This window comes from Polypterus senegalus, chromosome 8 (genome assembly GCF_016835505.1).
Source record: "Polypterus senegalus isolate Bchr_013 chromosome 8, ASM1683550v1, whole genome shotgun sequence".
Lineage (NCBI taxonomy): Eukaryota > Metazoa > Chordata > Cladistia > Polypteriformes > Polypteridae > Polypterus > Polypterus senegalus.
Genome location: NC_053161.1, coordinates 42508845 through 42528816, shown reverse-complemented (window position 1 = coordinate 42528816; position 19972 = coordinate 42508845). Strand labels below are relative to the sequence as shown.

At 34.4% G+C, this 19972-nt stretch overlaps 1 protein-coding gene across 5 annotated transcripts in view; it reads right to left on the bottom strand.

Annotated features, from left to right (window-relative positions):
* Positions 1-19972, bottom strand: part of LOC120533923 (protein PHTF2-like) — a 175921-nt gene that overhangs the window by 109945 nt on the left and 46004 nt on the right. Inside the window, exon 1 of one of the 5 annotated variants that reach the window (XM_039761039.1) lies at positions 17382-17401. The exons of the other annotated variants lie outside the window; for them this stretch is intronic. The gene's annotated coding sequence lies outside the window, so the exon portion shown is untranslated. Of the gene's footprint in view, positions 1-17381; positions 17402-19972 lie in introns of those variants that run through there. 5 annotated transcript variants of the gene reach the window in all.

Sequence of the window (19972 nt, the reverse complement as noted above, 5' to 3'; positions counted from 1 at the left end):
AGTCTCTCATATACCTTCTGGCTAACTCTCTGTGTATATTTTTCTCTAACAATGGCTCTCTCTTTAACACTCTCTCATAAAGCTATGAAAGCTAGTTGTTATCTGCATCGTCTTTCCAATCTTAGCCACTGTAATTTGTTACTCTTTCTGAGTTATCATACAATATGTCTCTTGGTGGCCCATCCTCACTAGTCATCATCTTTTTGCATGATCACTCAATTTTACAGCAGTGCCTTACTCTCTCCATTTCTTAATGACTGGCTTAAATAGACTCCAAGGGATATTCAGTGACTTAGAAAGTTTCTTGTCTCCATTCTCTGACTTGTATTTTTCAATCACATTTTCACTGAGTTGCTTGTAGTGCTCTTTTGTCTTCATTGTGTAGGTGAGGCCACAATACTGACACAACACAGGTTTTACCTCACACATACATGAAAACAAGTGATCTCCATGGAAATAAATAGGTGTCTTCTAAAACTAATTGGCTTAAAGGGTAAAGCTTTCACCAAATATATATATATAGTAGAAAGGAATTTAACTACAAGGCAGCTTGCAAATAACAGATGAAGTCATATATTAACGGGAAAACTGTAACTATTAGTTTGTTTAAGCATCAGCATCTAATGATAGTAAGTTTCAGAATGTTTAGAGTAATGTGTTCACAAAACAAACATAATCTTTAAAGCGTCTTTAAAAATAACTGAAACAGCAAAAATATAAATTATGAGTACCAGAGCATCACTTAAAACTATAATAATGGTTGTTACATCAGAGAATACTGTATATATTCCAGAATCTGTCTAGGAATGATAAACAGAAGGGTTCCTCAATGTTGTGTGAGACAGTATTTACAACGTTAATAAGTTTCTGTCCTTTTCCTTGTCTTTTTGCAAAGTTTATATCAGTTATATCTGAACTGCTTTAAACACTGACAGGTCAGCAGTCAGGCTATTTAACAAAACTTCTGGAGAGATCGCTTTGAAAGAGGGATGAAGAGATTAGACAAAGAAAATTGTTAAACTTCCTTCACTTTCTACAGCCTGAGAGAAAGCATCTCAGTAAGAGGTGAGGTCTACATCACAGTTAAACGGAATGATCTTATCTTGCACAGTACAGTTTAAAGGCAATTTTTAGTGATCTGTCTGATTGTTCTTAAAAACAAACTCTTTGCTTTATATTATAATCGAGACCAGTGAAATGCAGGTAAATTCTATTTGTTTATTATGATTTAAGTAATTAGTTGTGTTTTTTGTTGTGTAATTAAAAAAAAAAAAACACTTAAAATAATTTTTACCTTACTCTTTGAACCAGGTATAAGAAACATGACACATTACCTGCCTACCTAACCCTGTGAACTGTAATTAATTCAAAGTTAAACAAAACAGATCACTACTTCAGGGAAAAGATTATCAGTGTATTACCAATAAATTCCAAAACAACAATCAGACTATGGTAAGGGCCATAAAAACAACATAGGAAACCTCTGAGATACTTTTAACATCTGTACCAAGAAGCTCCCATTGGCATTAAAAACAGCCTGGGGAAATTATTTCCCATTAAGAAAACATACTTAATATATTACTAATCTACTGATAGAAGATTAAAGTAAAGCATGCAAAAAATAACAAACAAAATCCTTACATTAACACAGAGGTTAAGTGTAAATTGTATCACATTTTTATTTAATAAATAGCAACGTGAGTATTTTATGGTGAAGGTACTTTTAATCCCATTGAAATGATTTATGCTTAGACTAAACAATAATAAAAGCTTTTGTTACATGTTCCAAGGGCCAGCTATGTTACTGCTAACAGGCTCCTCGTGTTAACCTAAACTCATCATGATTAAAATAGGGAGAATAAACTAACCACTATAAAGAAAACAATTAATATGGGCTTCATAAAAATTTTTTATCACTTTATCATTATATTACGTTTCCTTTGATTGTTTTTTTTTCAGTACAAATCTTATTGGTCCCCTGCCTCTCCAATGAAAAAAACTAAGTATGTGAATTAAAAAAAAAAAAAAAAGTATTATTTTTTTCTGAAGTAACTTTTTTTATGGGCTTGTTCTTTAAAACAGTCACAAAAGCTAACATAACTTACTTCCACTGCACCACTTTATTGTGATACAAATCCATCCCTGTATTTACTGCCTTGAATTCCTAAGCTTGAGAGGCAAATGTACTGCTGCATACGCTTTACAGAAGGTTGGGAAAAATTCTGTTACCATAAGCCATAGAATAGCATGCTATCTTTTATCTTGTTTTAACATGCAACATGTAATACATCTTATAAAGCTGCAGGATGTAATCATGCTATTAGATAACATGAATGTTTTCCACATAAACTCTGGCATCTTGAAAACACTTGTTGAAAGTGTTTTGCCAATGTTTTCTCATAAGAGATTTCCGTTATTAAACATCGGTAAACACTAATAAAAATGATAAATAAAGGACTTCTTGCAAAAGCTTTATTTGTTTTACTATTAATACTAGACTAGTTTTTATAAAAGTCTCCCTATACTTTATAGCCTGCTTCACAAAAGAAAACTTGTTTTAGCTGCATTGCCAAAACAACAACTACAAACAGTAACTCTCTGTCAAAGAAGAATTTTATTTTCATTGGCTACACATTCCCCCAATAAAAATACAGACAGTGCTGCCATTTAGCTTCCAAAACTTTATTTAGGTCACAACCTTTTTTGTGTTATGTTTTACATTTATTTTATGTATAACAACTGTACCTCTCTATAAACCATATTTGTGCAATCCAAAATCAGTTTAAAAACTACAAATGTTAGTAAAAACATCACAACTTACTGTAGTAATTTGAGCAAGAAATAACGCATGCTTGAATATCTGATAAAATAGAACCACCGAATGGGGATTTTAGACACCTGTCAAAATTCTGAGTTGGGAAAAAACTAATTAATATCTACAAATGAGTACTAAGTTGCACAGATGAATCCATCTATATTCAACTTGTAAAACCAACTTAGCTAAAGTATCAGAAGAAAGACTACAATCACTCTCTCTGAAACTCAGTGTGACAAATATCATTTCAGTCTGCTACTGTACCAAAATAAATTATGTAATAACTCAAAGAAACATGTCAGCTCTATTTAATTTATGTTATTTGATCAACCTATAAACAGATGAACTACACAATAGAATGTGGATCTTAAATAGTGAAAACTATTGCAATCTCACAAGCAACAAAAAAGGCTTAAAAACACTTCTTAGGTTGTCTTTCTCTCTGTATGTGGCTAAAACATGAAATTGTTAAAAAAAACAATAAAAAAAAAAAGGTCAGTCATTGTAAAGTGTAGCAATTGTGTTTAATGGATGTGCCATTACTATCATATAGTTTCAATCTGCTAGGGGAGATTAAAAAGAAAAATGCACAAGTTTTATTAGAAAAAAATTCACTCCTTTTCTCATGCCTTCTCTTAACATCCATTGACTTAAGCTGAAATGCTTCATAACATGAAATCTTCTGTTTCAGACCAAATACAAACCTTGCAATGCAGGATGAGTCTGGTAGGAGTATTTTTTGTGGAATTTCTCCGGTGCTATTTGGTCCTTCTTATGTACCATAATAATACAAAGATCTTAACTGCACACAGTGCATTACACTTTCAAAAGGTGCATTCTTTAGCACGAAATCCCCAATTTGTTACTGACCTCTTCACAAGTGAAAAAACACCTTTTTATTTTCCTTATTTTATCTATCAAAATAGTCAAAGAATATCTGGGGGATGTCATACAATGACATCTATATTTTACATTTCGGATTACTTCTTCTAAGGTCATTTTAATTTTGGAAGCTCAAGTTCAGTACTAGCCCACAAACACCCACCTTAAAATCAGACAGTGGAGAACAGAACAGAACATTAGAACATACAGAAAATAATATCTTAATTTCTGAGGCTGGTTTAACATCTTGAAACATCTTCAAAAATAACAGAATGACAGCATATCACTGAAGCTCACTGTTTAATTCTTGACTCTTGTGCAGAAGTCTTTGGTTCAGAGCAAAATGTGCAAATGTGGTGGAATGGCAATGCTGACTGGCAGTAAGAAGGTATTCAGATGTTAAATCAATACTAATACAGCCAGTGTAGTATGTGGTAGCAGCTCTTTTTTTCATAGTTGTTAACAAAAAGTAGTGTAATAGATAAGGCAACAATTTTATAAGCTACAGTACACTTTTTTCTATAACTGGAACATTCTGATTAATAACTGTATTAAGAAAGAGCATTATGCCTGGGGGTTGGTTTCATCTGTTGGCCTGTAACCTGTCTCAGTTAGGAAGTTTACACTTGTGAGAAATATCACACTTGTCTTACAATTTAAAGATCCATATTATCTTTATAATTTCTTCAAATACCTGGCATTATGAGAAGAGCTTGTTCTAGTAAAAGAAGACAGTGATTTTTTTATTTTTATGGTGGAGATTCCAGGGATGCACCCAGCCTTGGCTGGACCCGCACGCACTCACAAACAGAGACAAAAAAAAAAAAAAGCAAAACAGTAATCAAACAGCAAATAAAGAATGTAATGAAAACAAATGAAATAAATGAAAACAATGATATCACCCCTGTTCCCCTTACAGTGATTACACATTAAATACAACAAAGCAAAAACAAAACATACACAGTAAATCATGAAAAACGGTCATGAAAAACGGCAACGGATGAAATGTAATGATGAAAATAGATAGTCCAGAGATCCGCACGTTGAATGAGAATGTAAAGCTAGTTCCTGAAATGGTGAAGACGGGTGGACAGGTTCAGGAGCGCTCCTTTCTTTGCAGGATGGCCATGAGTCCACTTACAGTCCTTATGTACACAGGCAGACAATCCAGACACACAAAACGATTCAGGACAAAATGAATAAGTACAGGTAACCCAACAGAAGGCAGGCAGACAGGAACTTGTAACACAAATTACAAAAACTTTTTTTTTTTTTTGCTTTTGGTTAACGGCTCCCTTTTTAAAAGCCGCGCTGACATCCTTTCACCTCAACAGCCCCAGCACCCTCACCAGAAGATCAATCAGAGCCCCTGTAGGGACTGCTGGGAGTTGCAGATTCAAATTCTATTGGCTACCTTCACCATCCCAAGCCGCTTTTTCCAATACAGTTGTTTCCTGTTCTCTCTACAGTGCAGTATTGCCATTGCGATTTCCGCTAACAATTATTAGATAGGTTCTAAGGAAAAATCCGCAAATGACTCAGGCCGCAAACTCTGAACTGTGACTTCGCGGGGTCCACTGTGTGTATATAAAAAAATTTGTGTCAGTTTCTCTGGACAGAAAACTCATTATGATCCAAGCAATGCTTATTTTTAAAATGTTTTCCCACACTATACTACTTAATTGCTCCCCTTTTAACATGTTTTTACTATTCTCAAAGATGTGCTGCAGACAACAACATAAATGCTGTGATAAAATATTCAGATTCTCGCTATTTCATGTCATTCTCCTTGAAAAAACATCATTAATTTAAAATGTTCCTTTCATTTTGAGGGAAAATTTAATTTGGAATGTCCTCAATCTGATTACCATGTAACAAAGGCATTTTTTTTTTCCCAAGAAAGATTTTTTTAGCATGGGAAGCCACAGCTTTTCAAGGACACAACACTGTAACAGCTGGTGAAACTTACTGTGCTGACAGGGCTAACAATCCTTGTGGTTCACTTACTTTTGTAACTGAGCTACATTTTTTTACCCATTGTTATCTAGTGCATACATTAATTTCCATATACAAAACTTTTTTTCCCCCCATACACAGTCTGTTTTAGTTAAGCAAGTACTAGTTTTGTTTAAATAAATATTTTAACATGTAAAGATCTACAAAACAGGTTAAGACACTTTCAAGGCAATTTTCCTAATTAATTTCCTTTTAAACTGAGTTCAGCTATGGAAAGTATGTAGAATATGAAAACGGGAGTTGTTTAAATTAACTGAGTGATGACCAGCCAAATTAGGAGATCTAAACATCACTGAACCTTTATGAAAAGTCATTAGGCTCAGAATGCAAGTTAAATTTGTACCTTCTTCATCACACAAAGACCTGAAGTCTTGAAGAATGATGCACTACTCCACTACTCACACCTCTAGACTTCTTTTGACAATATTATACAAGGTACTGAAACTCTTCTGAAGCTAATGGTGGCCTTACTCACTCTTAGGAGTAAGAGAAATATATTGCTGGAAAAAAGTTTGTCCATACCCTGCAGCTATAATGGGATCTCAAACTCAATTAACCCTCTGTGATGCAGAAAGGCAACAAATCTACCAAAAATCAACCACAAAAAGCTCTTGTTCAACTCTGATGCTATTAATATATTAGATGATAGTTCAGAAACTTTTACAAAAATATCCTTTGAAAGCAGTTCTGCTTTTATTTAGTCATGAAAAAGTAACATTTATGATTTGCATCACCAAAAAGGATGGATGACTACATATCATATCCTAACATATTAAACATTAATATATACATATTGCATGCCCTCTCAGTTTATGTAATCTATTTTTGTTATTTTCAGCTTCTTCAAATCTAACATCATTAGCACATACATCTTTAGTTCTTTGAATATAAACTTCTGTTTGCATTATCAAACTAAAAACCAGAAAAAACACAACTGAAACAGGTTTCTTGTTATATTCCTGTAATGTAAAAAAAACCAGTGCAGGCAGCCATCTACTTTTCCAAACCAATAATCGCGAAACAATTTAATAGATTCTGTTAATGTTGAGTGTCAGTATTTATGCAGTTTACTTCTATTTTTGCAGTGTCCACAATGTACAGTGCACTAATTAAATAAGACCAAAAAGTAGTCATCTGATAAATGAGGGACTCAAAGTAAGCCAAAGGCATTTGCTTTCACATAGGTGTGGTTCCCACACTCTCAAACGTTGTTTTAAAAAAGCCTGTTACCTATAATTACAGCTAACCCGCCTAAGAAGTGAGGGCACACTAACTCTAAAAGACAGGTGATTACCAGAGCTTAACTGGCTGAAATCCCTGACGTTTCACATAATAGTAATAATAGTCAACATAATGCTTAGAGCCAAAAGCACATACTAATAGACTATGATGTCTCAGCATTTGTTCTAAGGGCAAGACTAAACAGGCAAGAAAAGACTGACCAAACTACTTTAAACATAGCATTCAACATATCTGGTATGACATGTTATGGAGATAAAAAGAAATGGAGCAGCACTGAAATGCAGTATGTAATGACCTAAAGCTTAATTACTTACCAAGTTCTCTACAATCTCGTGAGTGCATGGCACACACCAAAAGAAGCTTAGAGGCCTGAAAGCTTAGTCTTAGCATTTCAGGAAGCCACCTACATTAAACAGGGTGGGGCGGTACACTTTCATCTCAATGCTAAAGTCAGTTGATTTTAGGAGATTTACTTCATCCTTTCTTGCCACAGAAAATATGCGTGATATGTGATACACAACATGTGCAGTCCAAAGATATGATAGGTATGCCTTTATGTAGTGATCCACTGTGTCCACCTGGAATGATGCTTGTGACGGTGTTATCAATTGCTATATTTCCACTAGCAAAATGTGCATTTTTTTAAGCAACAAAATGAAAATACTCTAAATAACGGCTTGTCATTTTTGCCGCCAGCAGTTCATTTGAATCAAACTGAATTTTACCAACTACAATAATTTACATAATGACCTAATTTCCTGAAAAAAAAACCAAGAGGTTGTTGCTAAAGTTACTTTTAAAGAGAAAAAATATTTATAATGTGTTTTCATTTTGAAGGTCATGTACTTCACAAAATATCTGTCTTTGGCTCCCCTGACTTTCCATTTCTTACTGATCAGGGTGAGAAAAACTAAATGGACAGGTCTTAAAAACAACTGGTTAATATTGGCCAATTTCTAATTATTCTCATGTCTCGCCTAACTATGTAGTTAATAACATCTAAAGATAATCTTCCCAAAATGTAGTGATTACTCATGATATACCTGCAGGAAACCAACCTTTTAATGTGGTATAAACTAAATGTACAAAAAAGAATACATATCAGGAAGTTCTGGAAGATTGTAGGTGAAAAACATTTTACTGAAAGACCATAGCTGCAATATTTGTAACTGTTAAGATCAACATTTGAGGTTCTGTGTAGTCACATAGTACCAGATGACTAGTGAGCCATTAACCACCAGATCCAACATGAAAGCGTACTGCCATAGCTTTATACAAACTGTCCACCTGCAGCAATATACACCTGTGGGGGGAGATGTTTGGGGTTATTAACACCACCAACAAGTGCTATGTTTATGCAGTGTGCATGGCCATTCTAATGAAAATAATGCACAGGCACATCAAGTTACTAAACATTATACAAACAAGGTGATTGTATAGCACACTTTTTGGACACCTTGTGACACAGATGTACAAGTGCGCTTGATGAAACAAAACACATTTACCTCTTCTCGAAACTGAAGGTTAACACAACTCCATAATGGATGTCCTTCTATAATTTGTAAAGTGTTTGTTAACAAGTGTCGAATCCAAAACACTAGTGCTGGCACACCTGAAAATGCGCATGATGCAGCCATATTTACTACTTCAGATTTGTTCGGTTATGCAGAATAACTTCAGGACAACTACATATTATGAAAACCTCGACAGGCTATGCACAAACTAGACAACTTTTTAAAATCACAATACTGTGTCATTTGATGAATGCCCAAAAGGAAGTGTGGTTATGTTAGTTTTTGAAGATGACAGTGAACATTCTGGAAAGATGTAGCTATTATGATTTTGACAGGCTGTACCTTTTGTTTCAGGAGTGGTATGTTAAGCATAAATGCATCATTTTTCCTGTTAAAAACTTTTATACTAGTTTTTCACAACAGTTCACGTACTGCAAAGACAGAATGGGGACAAAGCTTTCATCAATACTACTAATACTATAATATTATCAGAATTATGATATCAAATACAAAAGTGGCAAGACATTTTTTATTAAAAAACTTTTGGAAACTCAGCTGATGACACACTTCCTGCAGAAGTATGGTGCTTCACTCTGTAAAAAATATCAAAAGCTGGTAGATTCTACGCAGCGGTGCATATCAAATGCTAAAATATCATTTGTCGTCGGAAATTTTGAAATTAAAATTTCGTATGGTCTTCACCAAATCAGATTTTACACAGCTGATGTTGTTATGGAAATAAAGCATTTACTTGCTTACTTACCCTCATTAATATAAAATAAGATGTTTTGTCATGTTACAAGCTTGTACTATGACCTTATACTTTTCTTGGATAAATAAGTTTGGACTAGGAGATGCCCTGCTAAAAATGTGTATGCTGTGCCAATATTAAACTGACCACACATAAATGTACCTTAGTCATGGTACGGAGCACATGCATTATTCAATCTTTTCATTTACTTTATGTCAGTTATGTACAAGATAGAATTTAGCAACATGAACATTTTGCTATTAATGTATGCAGCTAGCTAGAAAAGCAAAAAAACAAGGTTATTCATGATGAAATAAAATCAAACACAAATCAGTATAGGACAGTACTTTCTGATTCAATCTGCATGTGAAACTGCAGATACTAAAATGCAGGTATGAGATGAGATAAATGATAAGAAAATGGAAGCAACTACAAAATTCAATGCCTATTATTCCTTCTATAAAAGGCTAATAACACTGCCAGCCGAATTTCCTAAACAAGCTAGCCTTCTGGCTTATTTTCAAAAAAGGCAGCATGTACTATAAAATTTATGAGTTAAGAAACAAGTCTAACCCTTACACAGACTAGTGAAATCCCAAAAACATGAGAACCCCTGGAGAATGCATCCTTTTGAAGTGGAGTTATAAAAATGTAAAGTTTATTTATGGTTCCACAGAGATATTTTTTAGCGATCACAAACCCCCTTTATGTCATGGGCACAGATGGGTTGCATTTTCTGAGATTCATACTGCTGCTGGGGAGAAAGTCTCTAGTGCACAAAACTCTTTGAACACAATATATTAAACCTAAGTCCCAAAAAACAGAACAATCCTCTCTTAGTAAACATTTTTGAATAAGGTATTTATGAAAACGGTCAAAAAACACAACAAAATAATCTTGCTAAACTTCAATAAAAACCTGGTCACCAAAAAAGTGTTGCATATCAGCGCTGCATGAGGTGTCAGACAATATAGCAGTTATGAGTCAGTTAAATCTGTTCAGCACAAACAATTAACAAGGTCTCTGCATGCTAGGAATCCAAGATATTAAGTGCTACATAACTAGAAATGATAATTGGAGACATTACTACTTCACAGAGTCCAAAAAACAAAACTGATATAATGAAATTACAAAGAAATTTAAAGTCCAAGACAATACTGGCAAGATCAAATGCACATTTTTTTATGTTGGCGTCTGTGGCAGTCAATCAGAAATAAAAATGTGAAGAAAGCTCTGGACCATTTAACCTTGGCTTCATGACAAAGCCTGCTCACACCAAATGGACTGCAGTGGTTGTTCTCCAAAATTGCTGTTTTTAAAAGAAGCGACAATCACCCTGTTCTGAAACTACCACCTGGACTCCATGATGTTAGAACTACTATAATCTGAGCTACAACCTCCAACTAATGAATACAGTTACAGAAGAATCGATACACAAATCAAGACAAAATGGTTTGTTTGAGAGGTAAAGAATAGCTGTTATTGAGTAAATCACAATAAAAAATAAAAAAGTAAATCACATCACAACAAGTGTATTAATGTTAAAGGTAACAAACTTGAAAAGTATGGCTTGTTTAGTTTTGTAGATCCTAGTGTGGTAAACAGCCAGTGAGAACTGAGAGGTTTTGTTAGTGGTTCAGTATGCAATTCTAAAATGACTATTTCATTAGGCAGATTAAAATAATTACAGGCAGTGAACCAATTTGTTTCAATATCACCCTGCCATAGATCAGCTCTGTAGAATTCTAGTTAGTTAAGAATACTATAGGTCACAGGAAATACCTCCAAAACAACAACCGTGAAATGGGAAAAGATAAGAGTTAGTCTCACATTCTCTCTTCCAAAATTAACATTGTCAGTATCAAGGTAATCAGCAATCACAGTTCAGCATCCCTGAGACTACCACAAGCACCAAATCCTGCTAAGTCTATGCTCTCTTTCTCAAATCTTTCCAAAGGTTCCCATTGCTGCAACTTGGGCATCTAGACCAGCTCTGCTGGAGAAAGGCTCATAGGCAGCTCCCTTTACACCCTTCCAGTAAAAAGCTGCATACTGGCTGCTACAATACTTTCTCATAAACTCAGTTACAGGAACCAGTTGATTTAATACATTATAGCATATTTGTAAACCTTATATATAGGCACCCCCACTATTTTACAACTTGATTCTTTATTGACTAAACACTACAATGTGCAGGACACACTGTCTAAGCAAAGGATTATCAATGCCAGGTGTGTATTGTAGTGCATTATTCAGTTTTACAATAATTTCCCTTAACTGCACTCTACAGATTCTGGTAGATCATCCAACATCTTGTTGGCCTTCTTTCGTAGTTTCTATATGCTCTTTGGATGTACTCTGTGAAGAGTTCACTGCAATTCCTAAGTCCTCCTCATAAGATGTACTTTGAAGTTGCAAAACACCTATTGCGTTATGGCAACATAATGTTCTATGTCAGTGGAACACATCATTAACTTATGTTAGCTCTATAAACATAACAGTGAGTTCAGTTTATTCCAATAGCATGCACAGTCTGCAGACCTCAGTCACCTTTAGGAGAGGTTGAATGACATGTTTACAGCAGGAAAATTTGCAGAGACTGCTATAGAGAGACAACAATGTCTAAAATTTCCAAATAATCTTTTCAGCCTCAGGCTCAATCCAGTCCACAAAGAATTCTGGCAATTCTTGAGGGTAAATACCATCCTTCTTGTTGAACTCATTTTAAAGTAACAGTTTTGATCCACTGTACTAATTCCCTTCATACTTTTAAAAACTTTAATGATGTCTCCTCTTAATATCCTTTTGCTTAAACTGAAAAGGCTCAGCTCCTTTAATCTTTGCTGGCAATTCATGCCCTGTAGCCTTGGAATCAGCCTAATCACTCTGCTCTGGACTTTTTCCAGTACTGTTACTGTATATCTTTTTTGTAGCCTGGAGGCCACAACAGCACACAGTACTCCAGATGAGGTCCTCACCAGTGTGTTATAAAACTTGAACATAACCTCAAACACCTTGTACTCCATACATCGTTGTTATATAACCTAGCATTTTGTTAGCCTTCTTAATGGCTTATGAACACTGTCTGGCAGTTGAAAGTGTTGAGTCCACTCCAAATTCTAAATCCTTCTCATAACAGGTACTTTGATTTTCAGATCTCCTGTTGTGTATTCAAACCAAACATTTTTACTTCCTATGTGTAAACTTGATAATGCAGACAGCTGAATATTTAGGAAATATGTAGTATTTTAGTGTTCAGAAACACAAACACTACACAAAACTGCAGTGTTCAGGTATTTAATAAACACGTATAAACGTTAATTATATTCTGATTGTGACCCCTTTAAAGAAGGAAATTAAATCTTTTCAAGCATTTCAAATATTGCACATAAACACACACACTTTTGTGGATTGTGTTTTTTCTTTTGACAACATTTGTAAAATGAACACCAGCAAAATACTTGCCGTCTGAGCTGTGGGATATTTGATATGCCAAATGAAAACTGGCCTAGTTCATCTTCAATAAACTTGTAAAAACTTTGTGAAAATCAATAGTATGGATCATTATAATGACAAAATGTACATGTGAAATACCATCAGTGTGTAAAATTACAAATATATTCTACACAGCACCAACACTGCTACTCTTGAGTTGAAATACTTGTATGGTATGTACAGTCTCAACACCAGGGATCGCTGTCTCAGTGCTGATGGTCCTCAAAATATTCATCACTAAGTTCCCAACATATACTTTAACTGCACATCATGTTTAACTGTGCATTTTATTTTCTAAGTTATTTATTAATTTAGGTTTTTTTTAAATCCACACACAAAAGTGCAATACAGCAAACTTTGCTTTTTATATTCGTCTTTTTCTTTTTTTAACTTTCTAAGAAGGTTTCATAAAGCAGTTAATTTATAGTTCCTATGAAAACAACTCAGACTCATAAGATCCTCTAACGCATATTTAACAGTAAGCACCCATACACATTTAACATAATTTACCAACATTTTGCTTAGCTGTTCAAAAAGAATGAGCTTACTTAGCAGTAACACCAGAAATACTAAATTCTCTTGTGAAGTCAGATACTTAGAAAATTAGTTTTAGCAATACTTGTGAAAGCATTTGAAAACAGGCAGATGATAAGCATGTGTAATTTTCATTTTGCTTAACTTGAATGCACAATGTATGGTCAACAGCTAATTATTTTTATTAAGATAAGAAATACATTGCTCCTCAGTTACACAACCATACATACTGCATAAAAATACTTAGCTCTAATGACCACATAATGTTTAACTAAAAATGTTATATATGTCATTTTTGTGTAAGACTTTTGTCTCCAATGCTCATTTTGGAAGATCCAAGTATTATCATCCTGCATCACTCCATCTGTCACATAATTTTAGTTATGACATGGAAACATAGCTTCTGCCTCAAATATGAAACGTGGCAAAAAACCTATGAAGACTATCCAAAACAAAAACACACTCCTTTGAATGTAAAAGACACTGCATAAAACACAGGCTTCGGCTTAATAAACACCATCATTTCAGAGGGCATGTCCTGCATGTTGTCTGCAATTCAGTCTAAAGGAAAATCTGGCACAACTAAACAGATGGAAAAAATAATACTCGAGTGACACAGATTAAGGAACTGACACAGTTGGAGTGACTGCCATAAGGGAGGGTTATGTCTGGATACAGACAAGCATGCTTTTGTTTTCTTGCCAATACTCTGGAGTCTATTTTAGTATCCAGTGCCTTTCCTTCAAATTTAAAATGTATAGTTCTCAATACTGAAAAAGGACAAAGTATGGAGTGTTAATTCAACGACTAATTAAACCTGGCTCTTGACTGTTTAATATAATGGCAACTATGCCAGTATCGTTGCTTTGGATGATTTCTTTGATAAGACACCTGTTTATTAGGCTTTCAAAACAGCTCTTCTGCTTGGGGGAATCTATTGTTCTGACACAAATTCATGCTTCTATGAGATAACAGTACATATTAAACTGTACTTTGAACTTTATTGGCAGGCAACATAGTTGTTAAGAATTTAATTTCTCTCTGTGTTGTAACTATACACATAATACGGTACATAGAATTAAACACAATATACAATACATGACACCATCATAACATACAATAAACACAGATATATAAAAGAATATAGTAGAGTAGATTTGCACTCCAGCCCAGTAATATATTAGGTAAGTCCAATATAAAATAAACAATTTATATTGAATTTAGGAGAATGGAAATCAGGAAGAGATAGAAGAATCAGAAACTGTGTTTAGCCAGCAGGAAATAAACTGTTTCTATGTCTAGTTGTTCTTGCCTTCAGTGACTGGTTATGTTCCCTCAATGGTAGTAACTGAAAGAGATGGTTACCCAGGTGAGTGTCATTGTTGCTTATACTTTCAGCAAGTTGCCCTGTATAGAGGACCTCAAAGGAGTCCAGTTTCAATCCTACAACCTTTTCTGCTGTCTGAATAAAATGTTGCAGTTTATATTTGGAGTGAGCAGATTATTTGCCATACTGGACTGTTATGGAGAAAGTGAGGATGCTTTCACTGGTGGCTTTATAAATCTGTTCTAGTACTGATTGGGACTGTTGAAACAATTACAAAGACCATTAATCTGATTTGGTTGTTATTAATGAAAAGCTGTGCTTTGCTAGCTTTACAAAAACTAATACCCTTTCTTTAAAAGTGAAATTTAACAAAATGATTATCAGTATAAATACGTAATTCAATTACAATTACATGAAGAAAATTAGGAATGCAAGTTAAGCAAAACATACTGTAGCATAATCTATAGGCAAAGGTGTAATAGAATTTGACAATGCAAGAATAGCCTACTCTCATTTAATAATAAAATATTTGTCTGAACTACTTATCAATATTTAAGTGTCCAGTAAACATATCCAGTAATCTGAATCAGCAATTTACTGCTTCTTTAACTAACCTCCAGCACACAGTAAACATTTCTGTCAATGAAGTGGTATAACCTGATATCACCTCTAGAGATACAAAGCTAGATCAATACAAACATTCACTTTATCTTTGATAAACTCTGGCTATCCTTGCTATCAGTAGAACTATTTTAAAACACAAGATAAGCAACTGTCAATTGGTTAACTGTAAATCTGAAATAACTGAATGCTATGCTACTAGAAAACAGTTAGGAAAGAAGGCATACAAAAAATCATAAATTTCACTATACTACCAAAAAACTTCACTTGTGTAATTTAAACACTTGTAACTTGAGGCTAAAATACTATAATCTGAAACAGAAGGCACCACATCAGTTTAGGATTTGTAGTCACACTTGTGTACTGTACTCGCAATGAATGATGGATGGTTTGAGTAGTAAGGTGACATCATAATAGAAAGAGTTGACAACTGTTACATACCAGTTCATGGATGTGAAAAAAAAAAATCCAAAGACATGGTCTTTGAAAAGTTACTGTATTAATCTTTCACCTTTACAATATACAGTATGTTGCTTTCTTCTCTATGGTGTCACAATACAAAAGCTGCCTTTAACCACATTAATTGTACTATTGTTTGCTGCTGTATTTAAATTAACTTAAACTTCTTTTTTGAAATAACACATCTGCATAAAGATGAAGCATTATTATTAAAACTTTTTATAGTATATAAAGGAGAAGCTTAAAAGTACAACAATAAGAGGAACAATGCAGAAAACCTCTAACAACTTACATAGTTTTTCCCGAGTAGAGCACAACTCCACTTGCACATGGACAAAACAGAGTACAAAGGTAGCGGCTACCCAAAACAGGAAACAATCCTTTGAATGACCACCACAACTTGTTATAAGAAGTCCAAGGTTGGCAAGCGTGGAATGGAATGCTGAGATCAATGAACAAATTTCATGGCCATTTTGTCAGTGAAAACAACAAACATGACTGGTGGCCAAATGTGTGATGTATAATTTTTTTCAGTGTTGATGAATTTGGCAGAAGTGCAGCTCCCTTTAATTATATACAAATGGGCAAACCAGGCTACAATGGCAGCTGACCCAAAGCTGCTATATTTTGACCAGAGTTCCTCCACTGGCTGGGGGTTCAGATCTTGTTTTATGTTTTTTTTTTTTTGTTCAGTTTTGAGATTGTTCATATATTTTAATGTTACTTTTGTTTATTGTCTGCTTTGTTTTCTATGCCTGTGGTACGCTCTATGTATTTTGTGGGTGGTCTCCTAAGAGGCACCGCCACCTGCCAATCACCACCTGGAAATGCCCTCTGACATAAAAATCTGGAGGGTCTTCCACAGTTCCTGACGATTCATTTTGAATGTGCTAGGGAACAGGTGAATATTACGTGTGTGGTTTTGCTGTATTTTTGAAATTTTGATTCTTTGGATTTTTACAGAGCTTCATGTACTTACAGGCATTTTGTTTTTGATACTTTTTTATTTCATAAAGATTCTACATGGCCATTTTTGTATCTAGTCGGGGCTTTTGATGGGATTTCCCTTTTCTACTGGACATTTTTGGAAGTGCCTGTGGAACTTATGTACTTTGGGACTCCCAGACTTAATAACGGCGTACAAAAGAATGATCAATCCACCCTACTACAGTAGTACAGGAGTACAGAGAGTGTGAGAAGTTTGCATTAGCAGTGTAAAACTTCCACACTATGTATACAGACAAGCATGCAAAAATGTTTCACCAGTAATATTCTATCTAATCCATGATCATGCTGTTAAAAGGATTATTGTGGAAGCACACACTCATTTTGCCGGAGCCATATATAGTGGGGATTTTCAGAAACACACACAATATGCTAAATTAGAGCCTGAAGGCATGGCATAGACTAGTATACATAAATCAACATATCATACAAAGACAAGCAAGTTGTTTCATTTCAATCTTTTGACATATTGAACAGAAACAGAAAGCTCAAAAGGACTACTTGTATAATGAAATGTGCTTTTTTTTATTAATCAGTAATCATCAGCCTCCTGATAGCTTGCCTTTTAACTTCAAATCAAAAACCAAGAATTATACATACTCACAGTAACAAACAAACAAGCAAGCTAGCATCAGAGCTGCTAGCTAGACAGAACACAAGAGAGAATTATTTAAAAAAGAAAGGTCAGAGCCAATACATAAGAAAATATAATTGACTAACCTATCCATTTACCAAGAAATCTGCCCTAATGCACACAAATAGCCTTCTTGCTGAAGGTAGCAGCAGTAGACTGTTTGCCCAGGACATACTGTAAAAGAAATCTTCACTGGACATTTCCTCCTGTGAAAATATTTAATGATTTATAAATGTTATCATGTTACTTTATAAAAACCACTAAAAGAAGACACAGACAAATTGCAACTACATTTCCTTCTGGTACACTGATGTTTACATACATTAGTAGTGTCAATAAAACACAGACAGTACAAAACTGCAGTTCTCATTTTGGCTGCTCATTTAGATGCAAGCTTTCTGTGTTTACTGTTTAATTAAAATTCTGAATACAAAATGCATAAAGCAAACATCTCAAAAATCCGCCTAAAAATCCTAGCAAAATATGGATTCAATGGAAGAAGGGGGAAGGAAGCTGCTTACAAACTTTCAGCTGTAAATGAAAGCCAATACTATTGAGAAGGCCAACGTGAGATAAATTCAGCAGACTCACAGGTAAGTAAATGTTGATCGAGGTACTGAGGAATAGCAAGTCACAACTATAATGGGTACTGAAGGAGTTTTTAAAGTGATTCTATAATACAGCAAATAAAAATCCAGTCAAAGGGCAATACGACTTATTGTCAGCATGGTTTAAAACACTGGTTCAGTAAACTTAATTTTTGCTGGTCCAAACTAACTAACACATTTTTTCTCCATTTCAACTAGACAAAATAATATGTGCCTTCAACAATTATAGGCAGTCTTAATCAGAGAGAGATGTATGCCATGTAAAGTTGCAAGCTGAGCTTGAGGAAGAATATATTGTTATCTAGGGATAATTTCCAATAATTGATTTGAGAAACTAATTATATAATCCTGTTCTTAGCACTGTGTCAGATTAACTGCATTATGACAAAAGCAATGCTGCAGTCTTACTATATTTTCTTTAATATCAGTAGCAGTAACAAGCACTAAAGCCTTTCAAGTACATAATGAAGAAAAAAAAATGGAGCCAAGTGAGTTTTAGTAAACCAACAAAAACAGGCCAGATGAGTTAACACACCATTTCTAGGACATACTCTGCAAATAACTGAAATATAATTTGGTTTGCTAATCAGGACATCAGCATTTTATAAAACAAGAAAGATCCTATTCAGTGTAAATAACAAACTAAAAACTATGAAAGAGGAAAAAAAAAACATTTGCTATATATCGTATTTGCTGAACGTTTGTGAGCCATGCAATTTATTAGGGTTAACTTGTGTTCCAATTAAAAATCTTTAAAATGACTTAAGCATGAAATAAGTAACTATATTTTTCTTTTTTAAAATGGCTGAAAACATAAATGATATATCACCAACATATGTTAATTATTTTTTAAAGAGATACAAATAAAACAAAGCAAAATTTTAAACAGAGTAAAATTTTCTTTTCTGTAAATAACTAGGAAAATACTAATCAAAAGAATAGGAAAAAGTCCAATGAAATGTATATGTTTTAAGTATTAATGGACAAAGCCATCATGGCAATTGGCTTGTTTTGACCATGTCACATCTATTTGTTCGAGTGTCTACCGTACAGGAGCTGCAGTTGCTTATCCAGGTGAACGACGGTCATGCTACAACTACCAAAGACCCGTCATTCTTTCAGTCTGTGTTTTGAAAACAGCACCCTTACTCCTTGTCTAGTATTTTTTTTTGTTCTTAGCTGGCACACTGTTCTCATTACCTAAGGGTTGGACTTCGGAGTTGATGGGCCAGGACTTTATTTTAAGTGACCCAACAATGTTGCATAGAAAAGAAGAAGAAAAAAAAAAAAAGATTTGCATTTATACGTATAAATGTTAGTTCTTCTTAAAGTCTGTTTGTAGAGGTTTACAAAACTGCTTTCATGAAGGAAGGAGTAACATCTTTCACTTTCTAATTTTATTAATCCTCATGTAACATTAATTGTATAGATTTCATTAAAAATGTTAATGACACTATCTATTTGAAATAATAAATATATAAGGGAGAGAAATGCATACACAGGCAAAAGTAAATAAACTATATGTTGATAATGACAGAAGGAAATAATATCATTATTAAAATACAACGTATGTGTATGTTGACATTTTAATTTATTGCAATGCATATGGGCAGTGAGTTGCCACAGTGGTTAGAGTTGCTCCCACCTAGACCCAGATATACTCATTACCAGTTTCTCACCCAGTTGCTGCCTGCAGTTAAGAGTATCTCTCTGGATATTTTAGTTTTCCACTCATATCCCTTAGACTTGTGTGTTAAGTTATGTGGAGATTAACCTGGCATGGCTTGAACTCTTTAAGAGGTTCAGGATTACAGAGACACCTGGAGCTGCTAGGAGTGCTAACAGTGCAGCTCCAAGAGTTTCTTACTTCTTTGTTGACCCCAGCAATCTATTGGCTGCCGCTAGAAGAAGTTTCCAGCCGAGGCTTAAAAGCCCCTTCTGGTCATACAGCAGATATCATTAAAGTATAACTGGTAGGAGGAAGAGATGCCAGAGAGCAAGGACAAAGGGTAGAAAGGGCAAAATGTGGAAGCAGCAAGTATGGCTTTATGGATAACTGCAGCAGACAC